This window comes from Bombina bombina, chromosome 6 (genome assembly GCF_027579735.1).
Source record: "Bombina bombina isolate aBomBom1 chromosome 6, aBomBom1.pri, whole genome shotgun sequence".
Lineage (NCBI taxonomy): Eukaryota > Metazoa > Chordata > Amphibia > Anura > Bombinatoridae > Bombina > Bombina bombina.
Window position 1 is genome coordinate 732,167,859 of NC_069504.1, and position 9,909 is coordinate 732,177,767.

Sequence of the window (9,909 nt, forward strand, 5' to 3'; positions counted from 1 at the left end):
TTTTAAATGAGTGTTTTTTGATAAAAGTATTTAGATATCTTTTTATAATTTTGTAAACCGTTTGTTTTTTTTAAACAGGTCTCGAGCTTCCCAAGAAGATTAAGATTGAACTGTTCATCAAACCCATGGAATTGAGGGAAAGGTAAGTTATTTGTTTCACCATCTCATTTTGGTTAAATCGTTTGTAATGAGTGTTTTTTGATAAAAGTATTTAGATATGTTTTTATATTTTTGTAAACCGTTTTTTTTTTAAACAGGTCTCGAGCTTCCCAAGAAGATTAAGATTGAACTGTTCATCAAACCCATGGAATGGAGGACGAGGTAAGTTATTTGTTTCACCATCTCATTTTGGTTAAATCGTTTTTTAAATGAGTGTTTTTTTATAAAAGTATTTAGATATGTTTTTATATTTTTGTAAACCATTTGTTTTTTTTAAACAGGTCTCGAGCTTCCCAAGAAGATTAAGATTGAACTGTTCATCAAACCCATGGAATGGAGGGAAAGGTAAGTTATTTGTTTCACCATCTCATTTTGGTTAAATTGTTTGTAAATGAGTGTTTTTTGATAAAAGTATTTAGATATGTTTTTATATTTTTGTAAACCGTTTGTTTTTTTTAAACAGGTCTCGAGCTTCCCAAGAAGATTAACATTGAACTGTTCATCAAACCCATGGAATGGAGGAAGAGGTAAGTTATTCGTTTCACCATCTCATTTTGGTTAAATCGTTTTTAAATGAGTGTTTTTTTATAAAAGTATTTAGATATGTTTTTATACTTTTGTAAACCGTTTTTTTTTTTTTTTAAACAGGTCTCGAGCTTCCCAAGAAGATTAACATTGAACTGTTCATCAAACCCATGGAATGGAGGAAGAGGTAAGTTATTTGTTTCACCATCTCATTTTGGTTAAATCGTTTTTAAATTAGTGTTTTTTGATAAAAGTATTAAGATATGTTTTTATATTTTTGTAAACCGTTTTTTTTTTTTAAACAGGTCTCGAGCTTCCCAAGAAGATTAAGATTGAACTGTTCATCAAACCCATGGAATGGAGGGAAAGGTAAGTTATTTGTTTCACCATCTCATTTTGGTTAAATCGTTTGTAAATGAGTGTTTTTTGATAAAAGTATTTAGATATGTTTTTATATTTTTGTAAACCGTTTGTTTTTTTTAAACAGGTCTCGAGCTTCCCAAGAAGATTAACATTGAACTGTTCATCAAACCCATGGAATGGAGGAAGAGGTAAGTTATTTGTTTCACCATCTCATTTTGGTTAAATCGTTTTTAAATGAGTGTTTTTTTCTAAAAGTATTTAGATATGTTTTTATACTTTTTTAAACCGTTTGTTTTTTTATAAACAGGTCTCGAGCTTCCCAAGAAGATTAAGATTGAACTGTTCATCAAACCCATGGAATGGAGGAAGAGGTAAGTTATTTGTTTCACCATCTCATTTTGGTTAAATCATTTTTTAAATGAGTGTATTTTGATAAAAGTATTTAGATATGTTTTTATATTTTTGTAAACCGTTTTTTTTTTTTAAACAGGTCTCAAGCTTCCCAAGAAGATTAAGATTGAACTGTTCATCAAACCCATGGAATGGAGGACGAGGTAAGTTATTTGTTTCACCATCTCATTTTGGTTAAATCGTTTTTTAAATTTTTCATCAATCCATGGAATGGAGGAAGAGGTAAGTTATTTGTTTCACCATCTCATTTTGGTTAAATCGTTTTTAAATTAGTTTTTTTTGCTGAAAGTATTTTGATATGTTTTTATATTTTTGTAAACAGTTTTTTTTTTTTTAAACAGGTCTCGAGCTTCCCAAGAAGATTAAGATTGAACTGTTCATCAAACCCATGGAATGGAGGAAGAGGTAAGTTATTTGTTTCACCATCTCATTTTGGTTAAATCATTTTTTAAAAGAGTGTATTTTGATAAAAGTATTTAGATACTTGGGAAGCTCGAGACCTGTTTAAAAAAAACAAACGGTTTACAAAAATATAAATACATATCTAAATACTTTTAGCAAAAAACACTAATTTAAAAACGATTTAACCAAAATGAGATGGTGAAACAAATAACTTACCTCTTCCTCCATTCCATGGGTTTGATGAACAGTTCAATCTTAATCTTCTTGGGAAGCTCGAGACCTGTTTAAAAAAAACAAATGGTTTACAAAAATATTCCATGGGTTTAACCAAAATGAGATGGTGAAACAAATAACTTACCTCGTCCTCCATTCCATGGGTTTGATGAACAGTTCAATCTTAATCTTCTTGGGAAGCTCGAGACCTGTTTAAAAAAAAAAACGGTTTACAAAAATATAAAAACATATCTAAATACTTTTATCAAAATACACTCATTTAAAAAATGATTTAACCAAAATGAGATGGTGAAACAAATAACTTTTTGTAAACCATTTGTTTTTTTTAAACAGGTCTCGAGCTTCCCAAGAAGATTAAGATTGAACTGTTCATCAAACCCATGGAATGGAGGAAGAGGTAAGTTATTTGTTTCACCATCTCATTTTGGTTAAATCGTTTTTAAATTAGTGTTTTTTGCTAAAAGTATTTAGATATGTATTTATATTTTTGTAAACCGTTTGTTTTTTTTAAACAGGTCTCGAGCTTCCCAAGAAGATTAAGATTGAACTGTTCATCAAACCCATGGAATGGAGGAAGAGGTAAGTTATTTGTTTCACCATCTCATTTTGGTTAAATCGTTTTTTAAATGAGTGTTTTTTGATGAAAGTATTTAGATATGTTTTTATATTTTTCTAAACCGTTTTTTTTTTTTAAACAGGTCTCGAGCTTCCCAAGAAGATTAATATTGAACTGTTCATCAAACCCATGGAATGGAGGAAGAGGTAGGTCATTCATTTCACCATCTCATTTTGGATAAATTGTTTGTAAATGAGTGTTTTTTGATAAAAGTATTTAGATATGTTTTTATATTTTTGTAAACCGTTTGTTTTTTTTTAAACAGGTCTCGAGCTTCCCAAGAAGATTAAGATTGAACTGTTCATCAAACCCATGGAATGGAGGAAGAGGTAAGTTATTTGTTTCACCATCTCATTTTGGTTAAATCGTTTGTAAATGAGTTTTTTTTTATAAAAGTATTTAGATATGTTTTTATATTTTTGTAAACCATTTTTTTTTAAACAGGTCTCGAGCTTCCCAAGAAGATTAAGATTGAACTGTTCATCAAACCCATGGAATGGAGGGAAAGGTAAGTTATTTGTTTCACCATCTAATTTTGGTTAAATCGTTTTTAAATGAGAGTTTTTTGATAAAAGTATTTAGATATATTTTATATTTTTGTAAATCGTTTGTTTTTTTTAAACAGGTCTCGAGCTTCCCAAGAAGATTAAGATTGAACTGTTCATCAAACCCATGGAATGGAGGGAAAGGTAAGTTATTTGTTTCACCATCTCATTTTGGTTAAATCGTTTGTAAATGAGTGTTTTTTGATAAAAGTATTTAGATATGTTTTTATATTTTTGTAAACCGTTTGTTTTTTTTAAACAGGTCTCGAGCTTCCCAAGAAGATTAAGATTGAACTGTTCATCAAACCCATGGAATGGAGGGAAAGGTAAGTTATTTGTTTCACCATCTAATTTTGGTTAAATCGTTTTTAAATGAGTGTTTTTTGATAAAAGTATTTAGATATGTTTTTATATTTTTGTACACCGTTTGTTTTTTTTAAACAGGTCTCGAGCTTCCCAAGAAGATTAACATTGAACTGTTCATCAAACCCATGGAATGGAGGAAGAGGTAAGTTATTCGTTTCACCATCTCATTTTGGTTAAATCGTTTTTAAATGAGTGTTTTTTTATAAAAGTATTTAGATATGTTTTTATACTTTTGTAAACCGTTTTTTTTTTTTAAAACAGGTCTCGAGCTTCCCAAGAAGATTAACATTGAACTGTTCATCAAACCCATGGAATGGAGGAAGAGGTAAGTTATTTGTTTCACCATCTCATTTTGGTTAAATCGTTTTTAAATTAGTGTTTTTTGATAAAAGTATTAAGATATGTTTTTATATTTTTGTAAACCGTTTTTTTTTTTTAAACAGGTCTCGAGCTTCCCAAGAAGATTAAGATTGAACTGTTCATCAAACCCATGGAATGGAGGGAAAGGTAAGTTATTTGTTTCACCATCTCATTTTGGTTAAATCGTTTGTAAATGAGTGTTTTTTGATAAAAGTATTTAGATATGTTTTTATATTTTTGTAAACCGTTTGTTTTTTTTAAACAGATCTCGAGATTCCTAAGAAGATTAAGATTGAATGGTTCATCAAACCCATGGAATGGAGGAAGAGGTAAGTTATTTGTTTCACCATCTCATTTTGGTTAAATCGTTTTTAAATGAGTGTTTTTTTCTAAAAGTATTTAGATATGTTTTTATACTTTTCTAAACCGTTTGTTTTTTTATAAACAGGTCTCGAGCTTCCCAAGAAGATTAAGATTGAACTGTTCATCAAACCCATGGAATGGAGGAAGAGGTAAGTTATTTGTTTCACCATCTCATTTTGGTTAAATCATTTTTTAAATGAGTGTATTTTGATAAAAGTATTTAGATATGTTTTTATATTTTTGTAAACCATTTGTTTTTTTTAAACAGGTCTCGAGCTTCCCAAGAAGATTAAGATTGAACTGTTCATCAAACCCATGGAATGGAGGAATAGGTAAGTTATTTGTTTCACCATCTCATTTTGGTTAAATCGTTTTTAAATTAGTGTTTTTTGCTAAAAGTATTTAGATATGTATTTATATTTTTGTAAACCGTTTGTTTTTTTTAAACAGGTCTCGAGCTTCCCAAGAAGATTAAGATTGAACTGTTCATCAAACCCATGGAATGGAGGAAGAGGTAAGTTATTTGTTTCACCATCTCATTTTGGTTAAATCGTTTTTTAAATGAGTGTTTTTTGATAAAAGTATTTAGATATGTTTTTATATTTTTGTAAACCGTTTGTTTTTTTTAAACAGGTCTCGAGCTTCCCAAGAAGATTAAGATTGAACTGTTCATCAAACCCATGGAATGGAGGGAAAGGTAAGTTATTTGTTTCACCATCTCATTTTGGTTAAATCGTTTTTAAATGAGTGTTTTTTGATAAAAGTATTTAGATATGTTTTTATATTTTTGTAAACCGTTTTTTTTTTTTAAACAGGTCTCGAGCTTCCCAAGAAGATTAAGATTGAACTGTTCATCAAACCCATGGAATGGAGGAAGAGGTAAGTTATTCGTTACACCATCTCATTTTGGTTAAATCGTTTTTAAATGAGTGTTTTTTGATAAAAGTATTTAGATATGTTTTTATATTTTTGTAAACCGTTTTTTTTTTTTAAAAACAGGTCTCGAGCTTCCCAAGAAGATTAAGATTGAACTGTTCATCAAACCCATGGAATGGAGGAAGAGGTAAGTTATTTGTTTCACCATCTCATTTTGGTTAAATCGTTTTTAAATGAGTGTTTTTTGATAAAAGTATTTAGATATATTTTATATTTTTGTAAACCGTTTGTTTTTTTTAAACAGTTCTCGAGCTTCCCAAGAAGATTAAGATTGAACTGTTCATCAAACCCAAGGAATGGAGGAAGAGGTAAGTTATTTGTTTCACCATCTCATTTTGGTTAAATCTTTTTTTAAATGAGTGTATTTTGATAAAAGTATTTAGATATGTTTTTATATTTTTGTAAACCGTTTGTTTTTTTTAAACAGGTCTCGAGCTTCCCAAGAAGATTAAGATTGAACTGTTCATCGAACCCTTGGAATGGAGGAAGAGGTAAGTTATTTGTTTCACCATCTCATTTTGGTTAAATCATTTTTAAATGAGTGTTTTTTGATGAAAGTATTTAGGTATGTTTTTATATTTTTGTAAACCGTTTGTTTTTTTAAAACAGATCTCGAGTTTCCCAAGAAGATTAAGATTGAACTGTTCATCAAACCCATGGAATGGAGGAAGAGGTAAGTTATTTGTTTCACCATCTAATTTTGGTTAAATCATTTTTAAATTGGTGTTTTTTGATAAAAGTATTTAAGATATGTTTTTATAGTTTTTGTAAACTGTTTTTTGTTAAAACGGGTCTCAAGCTTCCAAAAAGAACTTTAAGATAGAACAGTTCATCAAACCCTTGGAATGGAGGAAGAGGTAAGTTATTTGTTTCACCATCTCATTTTGGTTAATTCGTTTTTAAATGAGTGTTTTTTGATAAAAATATTTAGATATGTTTTTATACTTTTGTAAACCGTTTGTTTTTTTTAAACAGGTCTCGAGCTTCCCAAGAAGATTAAGATTGAACTGTTTATCAAACCCATGGAATGGAAGAAAATGTAAGTTATTTGTTTCACCATCTCATTTTGGTTAAATTGTTTTTAAAAGAGTGTTTTTTTATAAATGTATTTAGATATATTTTATATTTTTGTAAACCTTTTGTTTTTTTAATAGGTCTCAAACTTCCCAAGAAGATTAAGATTGAACTGTTCATCAAACCCATGGAATGGAGGAAGAGGTAAGTTATTTGTTTCACTATCTCATTTTGGTTAAATCGTTTTTAAATGAGTGTTTTTTTTATAAAAGTATTTAGATATGGCTTTTATATGTTTGTAAACCATTTGTTTGTTTTTTTAAAACAGGTCTCTAGCTTCCCAAGCTGTTCATCAAACCCTTGGAATGGAGGAAAAGGTAAGTTATTTGTTTCACCATCTAATTTTGGTTAAATCATTTTTAAATGGGTGTTTTTTTATAAAAGTATTTAGATATGTTTTATATTTTTGTAAACCGTTTATATTTTTAGAAGAGGTCTCGAGCTTCCCAAGAAGTTTTAGATAGAACTGTTCTTCAAACCCTTGGAATGGAGGAAGAGGTAAATTATGTTATTTACCAACTCTTTTGGGCTAAACTGTTTTATTTGTTTGGGGGTTTTTGTTGTTCTTTTTTTTATAAAAACATTAAAGGGACATGAAACCCAAAAATGTTCTTTTAAGATTCTGAAAGAGCATGCGATTTTAAACAACTTTCCAATTTACTTCTATTATTTATTTTCTTCCTTTTCTTGTTATACTCTGCTTAAAGGTTTATCTAGGTAAGCTCAGGAGCAGCAAAGAACCTAGGTGCTAGCTGCTGATTTGTGTCTGCATATATATACCGATTGTCATTGGCTCACCCATGTTTTTTAGTTACAAACCAGTAGTGCATTGCTGCTCCTTCAACAAATGATAAGAAGAGAATGAAGCAAATTTGATAATAGAAGTAAACTGGAAAGTTGTTTAAAATTGTATGTTCTACCTAAATCATAAAATAAATGTTTTGGGTTTCATGTCCCTTTAAGATATGTTTTATATTTTCCTAAACTAAGTTTGTATGTTTTTTGTAATATTTTTTAAACAAGTCTTGAGCTTCCCAAGATGCTTTAATTAGAACTGTCCATCAAACCCTTGGATTGGAGGAAGAGGTAAGGGTGTTTTTTTACCATCTGTTTTGAGTTAATTACTTTTTCTTTCATAAGGTGGTGAGAGCCCTCACGTGGAATTAAACTCCAGTGAGGAGGCAAAAAATACCCAACATACCAGGCAGGGCCTTTAATCCCTTCCCCTTTCCAGTACACATCAGTCTTATTTGCCTCCATAGGAGAAGGTAAAAACTGAACTTCAGGGATCTCAGACCTATGTGAGACACATTATCCCTTTCAGTGAGGAATAGGAAAATGGGATGTACAGGAGTAAACTGGCAGTGATGGTAATTCTCCCTTGGGAGTTTGTCACTTTCCTGCCTCAGGTGTTGCTGGGTATTATCCTTCAGGCTCCTCCTATTGGCTTCTCAATGTACTCCTGCTTCAGATCTAACCAGGATGGGCTATTGTGCTGGACACAGGTTTACTGCAGCTTGTTAAGAAGGGTGGAGCAAGTTCTAACAGAAGAAGAGGAGCATTCACATAGACAACAGGCTATTGGTCTGTAATATTGTTCATTTTACACCTAGACTGAGGACAATACACACATAGGTTTTTTCCCCTGACAGGTTTAGGGCACTTTATAACTTAGAGTCAGTCCTGGGTATGATCTCTTTACAGTCTTTGTGTGGAGGTCAGTTTTTGCCTTGGGAAACTGTTTGTGTTATAGGTATGCTGAATGAGAGACCATTATAGTGCTGCACTCACCTGGTATCCCTTGACAATCTGACCAATAGTACCCTCTGGGTATCCTGCTTTACCTGCTGCACTCACCTAGTATCCTGTGACAGCCTACCGAGTCTCCTGTATTCTACTGTACCAGTGGAAGCTTACCTGTATCCCACTGTACCTGCTGCACTCAGCTGGTATCCCGTGAATGTCTCACCAACATTACCCGCTGGGTATCCTGTGCCTACTGAGTCTCCTGTATCCTACTGTACCAGTGGCAGCTTACCTGAATCCTGCTGTACCAAATGCACCCACCTGATATCCCGTGACAGCCTCACCAACAATACCCAAAGGGTCTTCTGTGCCTGCTGAGTCTCCTGTATCTTGCTGCTGAGTCTCCTGTGCTTACTGTACCAGTGGCAGCTTACCTGAATCCTGCATCTATCTAGTATCCTGTGCCAGCCTGTCCACCAATACCTGCTGGATATTGCTCCTGCTTTTCCCGTTGGTACCTAGTTGCTGAACTGATTGTCAGGGTTTTTCCTGCTTTGTTTGCCATGTGCTGCTGGCAGCCATTTTACTCACCTCTCTTGCTGACTTTGGTGCATTCTGGGTGATGCTGCTCATTTCCTGCACTTCCTTTTATGGCCAGATTGGTGTACGTCATCCATGTGAGACAGGATGCAGTCTCAGAATTGTGATGTCATCACTTATTATTTAACCCTTTAAGGACACAGCTTTCAGTTTGCTCAATTGTTTTATGATGGAAAAATTCCGTCATATGTCCTTAAGAGGTTAAAGGGCCTTTGTTCAATATGCTTTGCCCTTGCGTTGTCTCAGACCTGTTTGTGAGAGCTCCTGAGTATTACCTGGCTGTCTGACGTTCCTCCTGGTTCCTGATCCCTGGCTTGTTCCTGACTCTGCTGTTCTCCTTGTTCCTGATTCCGGCTTGTCTGACTACTCGCTTTGGCTCCTGACTCGGCTTGTCTGACTACCAGCTCTGGTTTTGATTCCTGGCTTGTTATTTGACTTGTGGACTTTTTATTATTTTTTGCTATTAATAAAGGTGTGATTATTTTTTGCACTTCTCATTTTAGTCTGATTCCTGGCACCCTGACATTACGCAAGGGCCATAAATCCTGATGGTGCTAATAATCCACCTTTACCTGCCATAATTTCCAGGATGGATGAACAGGATCACTGCTTGGATCAATTTGCACTAGCCCTGCAAACCCTGCTGACTCGCACTGCACATTTGGACCAAAGTGTCCCGCAAGTTATGGCTGCTCCTGTTTCCACTGATGCACCTAGTCCTACCAGGAGCATGTCCGGTTCTGCACCTCTACCTCAGCGATATGGTGGCAATCCTAATCAGTGCAGAGGGGTTTTGAACCAGGTGGGCATTTACTTTGAGATTTTACCTCAGGCGTTTCTCTCTGACAGAGCTAAGGTGGGATTTCTCATTTCGTTACTCACTGACACAGCTCTTGCCTGGGCTAATCCCTTGTGGGAATCTAATAAACCTGTGATTTCAAATTACCCTCAATTTGTGGCCTCCTTTTGAAGGGTATTTGATGTTCCTCCTCTGCTGCTAAACGACTCATGTCCATTCAGCAAGGTACAAGATCTGTTGCTCAGTATTCCATTGAGTTCCGTACGCTTGTCGCAGAGGTAGGTTGGAACAATGAAGCCCTTGTTGCCGCCTTCTTTCATGGGCTCTCTGATGCGATTAAAGACGAAGTTGCTGCCAGAGATTTACCAGAAGATCTAGAGGCATTGGTGTCTTTTTTTATCCTAATTGAC

At 33.4% G+C, this 9,909-nt stretch overlaps 1 long non-coding RNA gene across 1 annotated transcript; it reads left to right on the forward strand.

Annotated features, from left to right (window-relative positions):
* Positions 1-5,519: 5,519 nt before the first annotated feature.
* LOC128662242 (uncharacterized) lies at positions 5,520-5,932 on the forward strand. Its single transcript, XR_008402729.1, has 3 exons — positions 5,520-5,588; positions 5,708-5,771; positions 5,890-5,932. It is a non-coding gene; the product is annotated as an uncharacterized LOC128662242 (long non-coding RNA).
* Positions 5,933-9,909: the final 3,977 nt, after the last annotated feature.